Consider the following 13,851-nt stretch of genomic DNA (forward strand, 5'->3'; position numbering starts at 1 on the left):
CTGAGCAAGATGCATTCTAAATTTCTGAAGGGGACAAGATGCAAAATTAAGTAAATTAAACGAATCTCTTTTTAGGATCCTTAGTCTAACGAAGGATCCTTATAATGTCGCTCGGTTGTCTGTCTGTCACAGCATTGTATCTCTGGAACCACTCAACCAATTAAATTTTGAATGACTTGAAATTTTGCATGGGTTTGTACATCATGCGGGCCAACATAACGCCATACTGATCGCTGTTGACAAAAATTTGTCTGAGAAATGGGGGAGTGAAATGTGGGGGAACAAAAAATGTTGTCCACGAACTACAGCTTATTATACACCGTTGGAAAGAGCTTAACGAGTAGGTTTAAAATATTATAATTTAAAATTATTTTTAAAATTAAAAATGCTGGCGCCAGGCAGAAAAATGTGGGTAATTTTCGTGTCCATTCCCCCCTCTATTTCCGTCGCTAATGGAGCTAAAAATTCAAAAATAACATTATCTATGCGTTATATAAATTGCTGCATTAACTGCACTGTATTGACTTGGATTTATTGATCCTACATTTCCAGCATCAAATGGACCTAGACTTGCATCTAGCATACTCAATCCTGACCTTTAGACGGAGTACGCGCCAAAAACGGCAAGCAGCCCTCTATACATTATCCTATGGACGCTAAAATATGATTTAACTGGACGGGTCTCAGTTCCAATGACGACCTCCAAATTGGCGGCAAAACTTGGCGCACGCAGACATCAGAGAAGAGGAGTTAAATCCTAGAAAAGACTCAATCCTACTGGTCTATACCAAATGCCACATGGACAAATCGCAGTCTCTGCACGCAGCGCCGTATTGGCGACCTGAGCCAGCTCTCTTGTCTGGCTCACCTTTTCCACCCCTCGCCGGCGGGTGGGGGAGTGTGACGGTTCCACCGTCCCCCCCACGCGCCACCCCATTCTTACTCTCTGGTGGGGCATGGGCATGCCCCACTGTAAACTGGAGCTGTCTTCTCTATCGGCTCCATTTCTCTGCCTTTCCCCGTCTTCAATCTACTCCCCCCACTCTACCTGCACGCAAGCGAATGCCCCACACAATCTAAATTAAATTATCTAAAATCACCTTCGCCCACTACTTTCGGCCTCTCATTCCTAGCGCCTCCCTTCCACGCGAGCGCATAAAGGATATATATATAAAATATTAAGGATAATAGAAAATAATAGAAAAAGTAAATCAATCAAATAATAATACTATGAGGGACTTAAGAAAACGCAAAAAAAAAAAAAAAAAAAAAATTATTATCGCTATTTACCGACAATCTAGATGACTTCAACTGGGGCCAACCACCCAGACTGAAGGCAAAAAACGACAAAAGGTTCTCTGTTTCTGTAATGATCAATATATGCTAAGTAATTTAAATCTAAACCAAATATAAACCAGTATAGGCCAAATATAAATCAAATGTAAATAAATTTTAGAATTATTAGAATCAAATGTAAGAAATACAAGTAAAATATAAATGTAAGCATATATTAAAAAAATAGTTGTTTTTGTAATCATATTTATCTCTTAGAAAGCGCAACACTTCGAGGTGCTCCTTGTAAAAAACATGTGACTTAACAAAAAATTATGAACTGTCTTAGTTTTTTTGGTTTTTTTTCCCTTTGGCTGATACAGCAAAAGCCAATACTAATGCGTTAACTAATATCTTCTCTTCATCGTTTTAGAAATTATATTTACAGATATGTTAGGAATTCAGCGTATGACTTCTCAATTTTTCATATCCGAAGGCCCCCCAAATAACAGAAAGATCCCAGTCGTTGTCACTAAGAGTCACCGTCATAATAAGCTAATAACATTAATTATCGTAACAGCCCCAACTTAATTAATATCAATAAATTCTATGCATACAATAACGTAAAATATAAATATTTATGTTAGAATTTCTTAATTTATTAAATAACCTCCAAATTTCTATATAAGTAATTTATTGAGGCATGAATTGTATTAATATAATGCCAGTTTGTAAAGAATCGATATGTATGCAAATCTCTGTGTATTTATATCTTCCATTTAAATATGTACTCAATGTATATAATAACATTAATACGTTAGACATCCTTAGAATTTATGTAATTTTTAAGCCAGATAATCGAGTATTTGTATCCCATCCTGTCTTATTGGCAATACAGGTAGATGAACTTATGTTTAATGAACCTGATTTAATAATAATGGGGTTTTTTTTATAGGCCATGCTACGTTTAAGAAAATATAACAATATAAAGTACTATCTTCCTCACACCAAGTGGAAAAGGCCAGAGTTCGAATCCCGTCAATAAAATGTGGAATTTTTATGGACTCTTTTCAAAACGTGACTGAGTTAGTCGGTCGCGAGAGGTACATGGTTTTTTCTCCGAAACTGGGTTTTACGTCTAGCAAATAGCAAATCATTCACAGAGCACAATTTAATTTTTTTTATTTAAATTTAGAGACATAACATATGCAATATGGCCTACAGTCGCTGATCCCCCTAAAACCCCCCAGCAATAACAACACGTTTAACTTCTGTTATGTGCCTACTGCCCAACCTTTTCGAACGGATACAATGTTACTATTCTCAGTTTAAGTACGGAAACGAATCGTGCAACAAAGCATATAGGAGAGGACCTAGGGTTTTTGGCGCCCCTAGGCAGAAATGTATTTGGTGCCCCTGAAATACTTTTATTAAATATTATTATTAATAAAAATTTTGAATTTCGGCGCTTCCAGATGTTGGCGCCCCTATGCCCTGCTTAGTGCATACGGGCGCCAATGTCTTATCAGTTTTACGGTGTTCCTCCGGCCCTGAAAGCTTAAATACAACTGAAAAAGCTAGTGAGGCGCTATTATTGCTTCCTGCGAACTTGACGTTTGTCATTCATTGATAGTTTAATGATGCAGACTTGTGGTCAATTATGGCTATCGCCCATTATAAACCGTGCTTGGTGTGAATCAGCTGTTATTGTTTACTTTTGTTCTCAGAATTTAAGGTTTGAAATAAAATTATACGAAACAGAGCTCCTATACACACGCATTCTTCAGAGACCTACGCCTTGAGCAGATAAACACTCCACATAATTTCTCAGCTTCTCAGAGTCTGTGGCATTTCATCTTAACTTGAAAAAGAAAAAAATTAAACTTTGGGAAGAAGGGATGAAGTTTCTTAATACCACTTCACAAGCGTATTGGTTTCTTCGAGTTTCGATTATTACCGAGCTCGTCTCCTCGTAAAAGAGAAAATCCATCCGATCAGTCAGCCAAAAGATGAAATCAAAAGTTTTGGGTGATGCTATTTGGAGGAAAATTGCATTCAGAAGTTATTGATAATCCATCTCGCCCACTTTATCAAAGAACAAAGTTCGTTCGAACTGATTGTCAAGAACACAAAGTAAGAAAGGCATTTTGCCAAGTGTTCGGGAGTGTCGATCACAGGAACACTCGACGCTTATAACAAATGGAAAAATTGCGCCATACAGATTTAATAAGGGCTTACTCCGGTCCCAGAATAAAAATAAAGAGAAATGAAATACTCCACGACAGTCAAAGATTTGTTTATTATGCACATGCAGAAAGTTATCTGATAGATATTTCGCAACTGCTCACCGCAAACAATCTTGAAAATAGAAAGAAAGCGAAGAAGGAACGTACAAGAACTCTCAAGGAGAAAAACAAAGAATGTACATTAAAATGTGATTAAGAAGTCAATTTTTTATTGATTTCAATAATAGCAATAAATAACTTTTGACAAACTATATTAGATTTACAAGGGGAAAAAAAGAAACAAACAGGCTGGAGGAGAACATCAATTCATTTTAAATATTGATTGACTTAGCCACTTCAAAAATACTTTTGTAGAATCCTCTGGGGGTATTAAAAAAGTCTATGCCAAAAGTGTTTGTTTTCCCGAGTGGTACCGTGGTTATAATCATCGTCTTCCCCACACAGGGTGGAAAAGGCCCGAGTTCGAATCCCCCTTAACGATGCTAGGAGCTTTTATGGGCTTTTTTAATTCTGCGGCTGAGTTAGTTGGTCTCAGGCGAGAATAGTAAGGGTTTTTATTCGCAGAAACTCGAGGTTTTTCGTCCAACAAAACAGGCAACCTGACCAGAGAACACATGCAATTTATGGGCATAACATACATGGAAGAACGAGGCTGTTCTCGCGTGGCACACTGAGATGACAGGTTTTTTTTTTAGGCCAAACTTATTTGCAGCACTGGCGACTCCATTCAATGGACAGCTTTTTCCGATGTCCATATGGGAAGGCATATTAGTAGTAGTAGTTGGAGTTTTAGGAGCATCAAAATCTAAGGCCATGTTGTTTCGTGTATACCGTTTGTAAATCGCATGTGTTCTGTGGTAGATTTTCTGTTTGCTGGACGAAAAACCCGATTTTCCGACGGAACACAAACAAGCTACCCTCGCCTGAGACCGACTAACTCAGCCGTATTGTGAAAAAGGCACATAAAAATTCCTTACGTCATTGACGGGACTCAAACTCAGGGCTTTTCCACCGGGTGTGGGGAGGACGGCGATTCTACCAACTGTGCTGCCCATGAGGGTATAAGCCAGGTTATGAAACGTAGAGTCAGCTGTTCCTTGGGACACTGAACGTGTGGGTCCATTTACAATTATCCTTAAAACAGTTTTATTGACTATTTTGGCTCACTCCCTGAGCAGCCTGCTAGCCAGAAGGGCATATAGTATTGAAAATGGGCGGCTATCAAAACTGGTTTAAGACTAATAAAAGGTAAATAGTGTGCATAGTGTTAGGGTCAGGCGCCACCTGTGATTTCTCACATCTGCGCCATATGTACGCTGTGAAGAAATACAGAACTACTGTAAATGCCAGAAAAGTGTTGTCTGTTGTATATGACATATTGCGTTAGGTTCTGTTGGGTGTCCTGGCATTTGGCCGCGGGGCCCCTGGTGGGACCTCACGTTGCCCGCACACACCGCTAGGAGGTAGCCAGGCTGCCCTTTATTCTCTGGCTGGTCTCCGCCAGGGTCGCCTGAGCGTCCTGGACGAAAACCAAGTTAAAAAAAAAAAAAAAAAAAAGAGAAGAGAAGGCCTGGGGAACAAGAGGAAGGAGGTCTGAATGTGAGGAACAAGCTAAAGTGGACAGATAGAGAAGGCAGTCCACCCGAGTAAGGAGAAATAGGGGATGGGTAGAGGGATCAAAAGTCACAGGGGCAGGAGCCACTGTGCGAGTGCCAAAGGCCAAGCACTCTCTGGGAGTCAGCTTGTCAAGGAGTGCCAACCATGATGCCAGCATAGTATTTTAATCTTCAGTCTTACACTTTTATCAGTTGGGAAAATGCTATCCGACCCCAATTTGTGTTTGCACATGGAGGTCGTTGTTCTGAGCAGCTCAAGTTCAGCAAACTTTGCCCGTCTGATGGTAAAGATAGCTTGTGCGTAACTCGTTAAAGCTTTGTATGTTGTTTCATTCTGAAGCAGGTATGTTTCATGGTTACGAGGGTTATCCTGGATTTCAGTAAAAAATTTGAGCCTACAATCATCGTAAGCAGGGCACTCATACATGAGATGCCCCCATGACTCCTCTTCGCCACAGTGGCAGAATGGATTGCTTTCAATTCCCATTGCTGTCAATTTCTGTTGAAAGGGCCCATGTCCTGTGATCAGGAATGTAACTTGCAGACCAGGTGAAAACCAGGAAGGGGACTTTGGGAAAGTCATGTCAATGGATGGGAGGAATCTTCTGGTAATTTCTCCTTTGGGCGTGGTTTCCCATGAATGCTGCCAAAGTCCTTGAAGGTGTTCGAAGATACGTTTTCTTTCTTGTTTCAGGTCATTGGTAAGTTGCAGTTGAAGATTTAACAACTGTGTCGGAATTCCCTTCTGATAAAAGGTAAAGTGAGCAGCAGCCATTATCAATCCCCTGCAGGATGGAAGCTTCCTCAACAATTCATGTTGACGGAAAAGGACCATAATCTGCCACGCTGGTCCAGTGCTGGTTGGCAGATCGACTGCATTTAGCAATCAGGGGCTTAAACCCCGGTCTACTCAAAGAGCGTGTGCTACTGCACTCCTGCTACTGACCACTCGGCTAAGGACTAGACGAGTGGTTATGATTCATAAAAGACAGTGTGATAGTATAGTGGATTTCTGTAATCTTATAAAATTTCGTTAAACAGCTTCTAGACCATTTGAGGTCTAGAAGCTGTTTAACGGATCGCTAGAATGGAATCCTACATGGATTCCATTCTAGTGATCCGAACTCGAGTGTACGAATGGCTGTTACTTTGAATAATAATAACATTGCAAATCTGTAATCTTTAAATCTGTATGTGCTGCTCTTAATGAATCCTGCCAGTGGAAATGCTTTGCTAAAAAATTGATTAATGTGTCTGTCAAAGTGACTGTTGCTGGAAAATAGGAAGCTAAGGTCGTTAATGTGATTATACTTTTGAATTGGAAGCGAATTGACAGCTTATTTGACGATGCTGAAATAATCTAGATTCCAGAAAATGAGCAAGAAATTAATTGGCTGAATTTGACAGATCAATAGACAAATCATTCGAAACTGCCCATTGGTGTACTTTCTCTTTAGAATTCTGAAGTTGTTGTTGATCGTTTTGTCAAATAATAAACTACTAAGTAAATAATTTTAATTTAGCAAGAATAGATTGAAAAAATGGTGATCTGCTATACGAATTATTTCAGCCAAAATGCAACTGACTTAGTAATAATGAAAGTAACTAATAATTATTTACAGTTTTTAACTTTTATTCTCCATATCACCTTAGCCCTATGGAACATGCCACAGAGAAGGGCTACAGATTTATTTCCGGTAGTTGACAATAAATTGATTCGTCTTATGTGGTATTAAAAGTTATAATGCTCTTCGTAATTCTGAAAATTAAGAATAATTTTTTCCATGTACATGTGCAGTTAAAGCTTCATTTCGTGATGATTTATATAAAAAATAATTGAATTACTAAAGTGAACAGTGAGCAGAGGATAGAGTAAGAATACTTCACTTTAATTGTAAGTGAACAAATTTATTCAGATATGTTTTTTTTCTTCCTAAAATTGGACTCTAAGCTCGACAATTGATTAATGAAAAATAACTCAATCGAAAAGCTATTTAAAAATATCATCATTATACAAATATGTGGCAAAGAATTTTTCTCGTAAAATATTTTTGATCATTTGCTCCCGATAAAGATATGCAAAAATAAAATGCTTAAAATAATCATTTAACAGTTCCATAAGAAGGAACTTTCAACAACATCATTTGAGATTATTAAAAATCACTTAAATATTCCTCATTTGCGATTTCTCGAGCAGCTTACGAGACGTCCATAAAATACAGAACCTATTACAAGAATTCATTACCTTGGACTGCTCACTGAGCATCATTTATATCAGGTGGCCACTCCGGTAATTGACTCATTAATAAAATACGATATCATTAACATAACCCTTTCATCAGATACTAGGAATACTGCTGCCCATGATAAGGACCACAGTTCTCGTAGGATCTTATTAATTTACGAGAAGGGCATCTTTGCCTGTCCGACGAGATAAAGGTCCGCGTTCACTAATCGGCTTGCCGGGAGGAGAATGGGGATGAAGGAGGAAGCCGATTAGGGCTTTGTTTTGCTTTCTCTTTCCTTTTTTTTTCTCTTGGCTATCGATGTGCTACAGTATTCCTTGCACAATTTACGTAGGCCCATGTATGTCCACCTTGTTACTGGCTGACTGCCGATCACAGATATCATAATCAGTAATTACAATATCTGCAGTTTGTTTCATACTTGATTCGAGCACAGAATACTGAATCTGTGAAACAAACCAGAGGGTTATACTGATCCTTTTTCTCTAAGGATAAGAATAAAAACTTTGTGAAGATAGAGTATCTCTTTTTAGATCTAAACATATAAAACTATTATAAGTTCAGCAGTTTCTGATCGGACAATGTTGGAAAATTGTAATTAATATAATTCAGAAAAATAAGAATTTTTCTGAATTATATTAAAATTTAAAAAAAATAAGACATGGATACCGAAACAAAGAGACATTAATAGAATACAAGCTGCAGAAATGAAATTTTTAAGATATGTTCAAGGATGTACAAAATTAGATAAAATACCAAACGTAAATATTAGAAAGAAATTAAAGATTTACTCAATTAATTAAAAAATTATAGAATATAGACAAAGATGGAAAGAACATGTAGAAACAATGGAAGATAATAGATTCCCTAAATTAGCTTATACATATAGAGCAAAAGGAAAAAGAGACAGAGGAAGACCAAAGAAAGATGGGCAGAAGGAAGGAAGATAAGATAAGATTAGAATTTTTCATTTCATCAAATTTTGTTTTTACGGTATACAGACATACAAGGCTTTCAATAAGTCCAGCATTCCTATTACACGTTGTTCGGTTCTTGATCATGTACTAATATATTTCAACAATTTTTTAACGATAAAAGTAATGGATTAAACTATGAAAACGCAACAGCCGTTATTTTCCTCATCTGCGATTTCCAGTTCCCGTTGATTGTAATTTCCTATGGATCCAAAATGGTTTCCAACGGAACCATAATAGATAGCGACGCCTGTGGAAGCAGTTCCTGAAAGGCTGCGCCATTTACAATTATTATTAAATCAGTTTTATTAATTATTTTGGTTCATTCCCTGAACAGCCAGAAGGCTGTGCTGGAAAATACTGTCAAAACTGTTTGAAGACAGAAGACTAGTATTCACCTCTAAAATGGTCAACGGCATTATATCGGAGCCCAACGCTACCCCCCCCCCCCACCTCCAGGTCTAAGAGCAACGCCAACTTTAATTGTGCATTCCAACAGGCTTGCCTTATCGGACCCTTTCTTACCGAATCAGATGCTTGCCAGAATCCAAGAACTCGGTGATGACCTCCATCTATTTGCCACCAACGCTGCTTATAGGCGCCATACGCTTCTCACCGCATTTTCCCAGCTGACAAATCATCATAACTATGTGGACTGATCCATTTAACGTCTCCCGCTTTGCATTTGGCTTCAGCACCAGCAGCTATGGATGAACAACCCATCATATTCCCTAGTCGGACTGCTGTATCTGCCACAGAGCTCCATGTTTTTTAAAACTTTTCCCATATATAATTCATGGCTGTACCTTCCTTTCATTACAGGATATGCTGTTTTGTTCCTGTTTTCCTTTCTTTGTTACTCATATACTATGTTTCTCCGTGTATCATTTTTCTATGTAATATTTATTTAATGTGTAAACCCCTGGCAACCTGCCGTGATGGGAATAAAAATTATTTATTTAAAAATACAGATAAATCATTAATATAATAATTCATAAATTAAACATATAGTGCCAGGAGCTACTATTAAAGTTAATACTGTTTGTGTACAGTGTTTATGAGTTTACAGTATATTTATATACATTTATAAACAGATTTGATTTTTTTCCATAATTTTAGAGAAAAGTTCGTAGGATTTAGAAATGCATTGACTTGTCCAACTAAAGAGAGAGTTGCGTTGTCTCAGGATGAATTGATAACTTTATAAAACTTCATATCATTCGCGATCAGTTGTTAAATAGATGAAGGAAAAATGAACCAAATAAAATATTAATAAAAAGGATGAGGGTAAAGGCCGAGATACTTGAAAATTAACGCTTCAAAGATTTTGGAATACGGTGATTGGAAGATAACTAATAGAAGGACCACTGGATATGCTTAAAAACAGGAGGACATTAGTTGAACAAAATGGTTAAAACAGCAACAAAAGCGTTAGATTGCTTTAAAAAGAGAGCAGTTCGATCAGGACCGTAGAATTTTGTAGTGACATTTCAGTAAAGTAATGCTGACACAATTCTGTTACAACGATTGCATAATCCTTGTGAAAATAAAAACCTCTACTAGAAAAATCTCTGTGGAATATTAATTTCCAATTTACTTTTGTATGTATTATAATCGACCAACATATGAGGACAATTCGAGACTTTGGTGTCAAACAACGTTAAATACAAAATTGCATTTTGTTTTGAGACAAATTTAGTTTTACTTTATACAAATAACAATGCATATCATATCAAAGAACTGCATCTCTCTAGTACTTTACAAGTAAGCTTGGGCTGTAATTACATTTCCGGTAAACTAAGAAAATATCAAATGACTTTTTCTTGGTTAATTACAAAAACATTGACTACAAAATGATTTTGTAGTTAACGTTGTTCGACGACACTAAACCCTCGGATTGTAACAATCAGTTTTTGAACGAGAACTTCATAAAGCTGAAAATGGCCGCTATTGCCAAGCTACTCTTTATTGATGGTACTGCTAGAAAGAGGATGCAATAGAATAAGGAGCAGAAAAACTGGACACTTGATGATTGTAAATATGTCATATTTTCAGACGAATCATTCATTATTCACACTTTTTCCAACATGAGAGAGAGTTTACATCAAAGGAAGCGCATCATCTTGATTGTTTTGTACCAACCGTCAAACAAGAAGAAGGAGGTCATCATCAACAATGTTTTGGGCAGCAAAACCTTGCTATACTTAGGTCCTATCATTACCTAGAGGGGGACGAATACTGCCACTGAATACCTTGATACTCTGAGTGACAAGGTTCATCCTATGGCGCAAACATTGTTTCTCACAAACCATGCCATGCTTCAAGATGATAACATTCCAATACACACAACCAGGTGAGTTCAATCTTGGTTGGAGGAGCAAAATAAAAAAAAAAAATAAGCATCTCTCATGGCCTTCACAATCACAGTCACTAGACTTAGATATTATTGAGCCACTGTGGGCATATTTGGAAAGAGTGAGAAGCAGATTTCTTCCCTTTATCACCAAGGAGCTTGAAACTTTCTTCCGTGAAGAACGGTCCAATATTTCTCTTAAGACAGTTCAAGATTAATTTGAATTTATTCCACGTAGAATACAAGCCATTTTAAAAGCAAAGGGTGGCGTAACGCCATGTTAGCGCATACATGTAACTCTTATCAGAGATATTTTCATTAGTATGTCCACACCTGTAAATGCTTCGTTAGGAATAATTAATAGAAGTAAATGAAAAACAATGTTACAATTCACCTCTGTATCTCCGAAGTGAAGTACAGAAAGAGGTTATGCCACTGATTAAAGAAGTAGTTTATAGACTATTAAATTAGCAGCTTTCAAAGTTTTAAAAAACAATATATTATTTTAGTATTATAAATTATAGTCGGAGCAAATCAAAATTTGTTATCTCTAAAAGGAACTAATTTAAGTAAATTTCAGTTTAATATAATTAGGAAATGATTAGGAAAAATAGTTAGGAAAAATTGTCTGAGAAAAAGAATTAGGAAAAATTCGGTTTACCGAGCAGTTCAGTTTCATGTGGTGCTTTAATGACTTCGGTGTACAATGATAAATTTTATGCAATAGAAAGTTCAATTATGCAGCAGATTCGCCTACACAATAGTCTTCATCAGTGGTTTCACATTCACCGGGCCACAGTTCATTGTTAAATAACATCAATCTACTGAATTCGCAAGGAGACATTTAATTTGACTCTTTAATAGTAATGACTAGCTAACTGGAGATACTTATGAATAAATACTTAGCATGTGAACAACTTAGTGCTAACAGAGAAGAAGTAGTCGTGAACACAAACCCGACACTTATGCAGGCCGTTATTTCACTACTTAAGAGGCGTTAATAATACATTCCACCGGTGGCTTCCCAAAAGCAACAGGCAGATACTTAATTATTAAGTTAAGACAGCCACTTGTGCATTCTGTAAGAAAGCAGTTAAAACTACAGCTGCATCTACAATACTGCGATGCAACACTTGGAATGAAAAATATTGAACATGCGAGATTTTCCTAATAAATAAATGACAGTAAAGAAATTAATGGATTTTACTTTGAGTTCTTGGAACACTGCGAAAATGAAATCCCTGTTAAAGGTTAGAGATTTATTAGATTTATTGTACGCGTTAGTGTGTAAACTTTATTCAGTCAGTGTCAAAAGATGTACCATTATTTGCGCTGTCTATGAGTACCTCGATTTCAGTGATTTATAACATTGTTCATTTCTGCACCAAAGAAACTAGAGCTATGTAGCATCCGTGTATTGTACTCTAGATTGCTTGTTTGCAATGGTCGGTATTCCTGGTTGGCTGGACGAAAATCTAGTTTGCATCCAGCCAACCAAGAAAGGATTTTGCAACATTTCCTCGACACCGATAACTTAGCCATGATGTGATAAAGGTCCATAAAAATTCTTTCCTTCTAGAACGAGATTCGAATCTTGGGGTTTTTTTACTGATGGTGTGAAAGGACAGTAATCGTAAACACTCTGCTACCCAAAAAAGAAATAATACAACAGATTTAATTTTTATATGCTAACTACAGACAAATGAGGTCTTGAGGTGCCAGTATATTGTATAACGAATAGTAAATGACAATGGATGCAGGGATCCACTAAGTGTTCCTCCTTTTATGCGTGGATGAACTTTTCCATCCATGCATAAAAGGGGGACACTTGGTGGACCGTACCTAAACATCTTCCTTCAACAAACTCTTCGATACATTCCATGGAAGTCCAAGAAAATCAATTCAACGAGCTTTATGAGAACTTCAGATTTCAACATCAACAGTACACAATGTCGTTCTTAAAACGCTTGGAATATTTGCCTATAAAGTTCAAGTTACGAAGTAGTTATTACCAAAAGATGGGGCAGCACGTGAATGAATATTTTGCCACCACAATGCTGCAGTTAATTGAAAAAGTCAACAATTTCCTAAAATATGCTTTTCTGAGGAAGCATCTTTTCAAATTTCAAGACATGTAAATCGGCACAATATTCACATATGTGGGTGTGAGAACCCACTGAAGTGTGTGAAAAAATGCGTAATAGTCCGAAGGTTAATGTGATCAGATTATTGGTCCATTTTTTTTTTCTCTGAAATGTCAATTAATGGAATAATGCAGCCTGACCTTTTAAAAAATTATGTACTTCCATAACTGGACGAATATCAGCAGAATGTTTTTTTTTTCACTGGATGAGTCACGTCTCATTAGTATTCTGATGTACGTAACATTTTAGTTACTGTTTTCAGAACTCGCTGAATTGGTCGGGGGTGGACTAACTAAATGGCTGAGTTGTAACCTAACATGACTCCTTTCGATTTTTTCTTGTAGGGTTATATTAAGGGTAAGGTATTTGCCACAACAGTTCCTGATTTGGAAACTTCACTCCCATATAATAACATCGTTAAAAACTAGAATAATTGAAGCAGTTTCTTCGATTTCACCTGAAATGCTAAGCAGTGTATGGCAAGAGGTAGAATATGAACTTTACATTCTCGGAGCTACAAGAAGGGCACACGTTCAAGTTTACTGATGTATATAAAATCTTTTTGAGTTATTAGTTGTAATTATGAAAACAGTTAATATAAGCACGCTTCTGTTCAAAAGTTATGGACTTTTCTAATAAAATATTTTTTCGGACACCCTGTATAAACTATTCGTCATTATATTCGCAAATGCGCATATTCTACGGTACGTTTGCTTATTTTGTGGAATGAATAAAACTGAGTTCCCTCCCCGAAGAAGAAGCATTGAGATCAATGCTAGAGACAGACTCAGTCGGCCATCCTCCACGTTCTTACGAGGGATCAACGTCAAATAGGAATCAAGATAACTTTAAAGAAACTAACAAATCCCAAAATAAAAGTTAGCTAATAGTCAGGGAGTCCTCTTTTAGAAGTGATGACAGCAGCAAGCAGCAGTTCTCCCTGGCATCGATTATTCAAAGTACGCACAGATATTCCTGGTGATTCATGCCCTGCCTTTTC

The sequence above is a fragment of the Mastigoproctus giganteus genome, chromosome 2 (genome assembly GCF_048544385.1).
Source record: "Mastigoproctus giganteus isolate SK-2022 chromosome 2, ASM4854438v1, whole genome shotgun sequence".
Lineage (NCBI taxonomy): Eukaryota > Metazoa > Arthropoda > Arachnida > Uropygi > Thelyphonidae > Mastigoproctus > Mastigoproctus giganteus.